At 43.4% G+C, this 2,797-nt stretch overlaps 1 pseudogene; it reads left to right on the top strand.

The window, feature by feature from the left end:
• Positions 1 to 271: 271 nt before the first annotated feature.
• Positions 272 to 2,565, top strand: LOC128560027 (neuroplastin-like; annotated as a pseudogene).
• Positions 2,566 to 2,797: the final 232 nt, after the last annotated feature.

The raw sequence follows: 2,797 nt of genomic DNA, 5'->3' as shown, positions 1-2,797 counted from the left end.
AGTGCCCACCTTGGCAGGGCTACAGGTGAGCCTCCCCAGTTTCTACAGATCACCCAACCTACTCCTTCATTTTTAAAAGTGATTAGCAACCAAGAATCAAAAGATCTATGAAGAAAATGAACAGCCTGCAAAAGAATAGGAGCTAGCAAACAACTGACGCCAGCAAAACAAGAGTTATAAGTCCTAAAAGTCAGCAGAGGAGTCCAAAATAAAAAAGCAAATTAAATATTTTCTGAGTGGTTCAGGAACACATTTCACCTATGAAAACACGATGCTAGGGGGCCTGAGGGGTGCCGGCCGCCAGAGGGGGCCAGGCTCAGGCCTGAGGAAGTGCTGGAACAAGGGGATGGGAACCAGGCGGGAGTCTGAGGGTCTGCGAGTCAGAGAGGAGGAGATGCTGGACGAAGGTTTGAAGAGGCGCGGGTGTGAGGACAGGAGGCACCTGTCGGAGAGGTGGGGGCGTCCGGTGTGCGCTGAAGGTGCTGCTGACTTAGAGGCTTCACATCATGGGGCTCGTTGCTCGGGGTCGGCGGGGGGACCCTGAGGAAGCTGACTTCAGGAGCTGGGTTTGTCAAGTCACCCATGTCAGAAACTAAGCTCACGGGGGACGCCTTTGAGCTGTACTGTGACGTGGTCGGGAGCCCCACGCCAGAGATCCAGTGGTGGTACGGAGAAGTCAACCCGGCAGAGTCTTTCTCCAAAGCGCGGTGTCACCGTAAACACCGCCTATGGGTCAAACGGCGTGAGTGTGCTGAGAATAACCCGGCTCACCTTGGAGGACTCTGGGACTTACGAGTGCAGGGCCAGCAACGACCCCAAGAGGAATGACTTGAGGCAAAACCCCTCCATAACATGGATTCGAGCCCAAGCCACCATAAGCGTCCTTCAGAAGCCAAGAATTGTCACCAGTGAAGAGGTCACTATTCCAGACAGTGCTGCTCTCCCTGTCACCCTGCAGTGTAACCTCACATCCAGCTCTCACACCCTTACATACAGCTACTGGACAAAGAATGGAGCGGAACTGACTGCCACTCGTAAGAATGCCAGTAACATGGAATACAGGATCAACAAGCCAAGAGCTGAGGATTCAGGCGAATACCACTGCGTCTATCACTTCGTCAGCACTCCTAAAGCAAATGCCACTATTGAAGTGAAAGCTGCTCCTGACATCACTGGCCATAAACGAAGTGAAAACAAGAATGAAGGACAGGATGCCATGATGTACTGCAAGAAACCCCACCCAGAGTGGATATGGCGCAAGAAGGAGAACGGTATGCCTATGGAGCTTGTCAATACTTATGGTCACTTCTTCATCGTCAATAAGGAAAATTACACCGAGTTGAACATTATGAACCTCCAGATCACAGAAGACCCTGGCGAGTATGAATGTAATGCTACCAACACCATTGGCTACAAATCTGTTGTCAACCAAATCCTCGGGTACGGAGCCACCTGGCCCCGCTTTGGCCTTTCTTGAGGATTCTGGCTGAAATCATCATCCTTGTGGTGATGATTGCTGTGTTTGAAAAGAGGAAGAGACCAGATGAGGTTCCTGACGATGATGAACCAGCTGGGCCAATGAAAACCAAATCTACCAACAATCACAAAGATAAAAACTTGCGCCAGAGAAACACAAATTAAGTACTGCATATAATATTTTTAGGTTCCTGAAACTGGTGGCAACATGACCTGCTAAATTTTCCGCTTGGACCTCTTTGGTTCTCTCCCCTTTTCAAGTGAGCACCACCACAACTGTCTAAAAGCATGCCTTATTTAGCCTCTCCTGTAAGGGTGACCTAGCCAGGTACATTTTAAACAATGCTTCAATGTAGAAGGTGTAAACTATTTTGGGCTTGATGCACTGTGAATGTTGCTTTTTTTCCTTTGTTAAAATATTTAAATAGAAGTGAAAAAGGTCCTGTAAGGATCAGATCGTGCATGCGCCATTTTTTACTTAATGCAGCTTTTAAATTGGCAAAGCTCTAAAATGCACTGCTGCCATCTAGTGATACATTTTTGTAAAGTACAGCAAAACCTACAGATATATACAGTATATAAATATATATATTTATATTTTGGGGGGGGTGGGAGAAATCCAAAATAAAGTAAATGCTTGTTTCATTTTTAAGCTGCTGATATTCATTCCTTATTGTATGTTGTCAAATGAGGAAATGTGCAGTTCTGGTACATACAGATGAATAATATAAACTGAAATCTTTAATTTTAAGGGCTTACCCTAAGACTTTAATAAGAAGTTGGTACAGTCCACTGAATGGGTATAATGAATTTCAGTATATACATACACATGATTGCTTTTTATGTGATTTTTCTTTTGTTAAATCATGTAAATTCTTAAATCCTTTTGCACTGATGTGTTGAACCTTATTCTTATACATTCAATCAAGGCAAACTTTTATAATTTTCCTTCTGTTTTCCATGACCTTGAAACATCATAGCATGGTGATACTCTATGCAACTATAGTTATACTTTTTGGTCTGACACTGTATCTTTCACATTGATTTAATGATTGATGGTAGATTTTATAACCTAACAGGGTTCTCACGCGGTACTGGTGTTTTGTGTAATTGTTTAAGCGCAATGATGTATAAAAAAGTGAATTCACCTGTTTTTAAAAATAAAACATTGATTAAAAAAAAAGAAAACAAGATGCTATAAAAAGTGAGATTATGAGTAAAGAATAAAAGCCTTTTCTCTGGAGATTAGATGTATAATTAGAATATTAAAAAGGGCTTTTTTCTCCCTTGGGCAAAGGCCCAGTGGTGGGATTTCTGGATC

The sequence above is a fragment of the Nycticebus coucang genome, chromosome 2 (assembly GCF_027406575.1).
Source record: "Nycticebus coucang isolate mNycCou1 chromosome 2, mNycCou1.pri, whole genome shotgun sequence".
NCBI classification, from domain to species: Eukaryota; Metazoa; Chordata; class Mammalia; order Primates; family Lorisidae; genus Nycticebus; species Nycticebus coucang.
The sequence above is the reverse complement of the archived record's forward strand: the minus strand, read 5'-3'. Positions and strand labels throughout refer to the sequence as shown.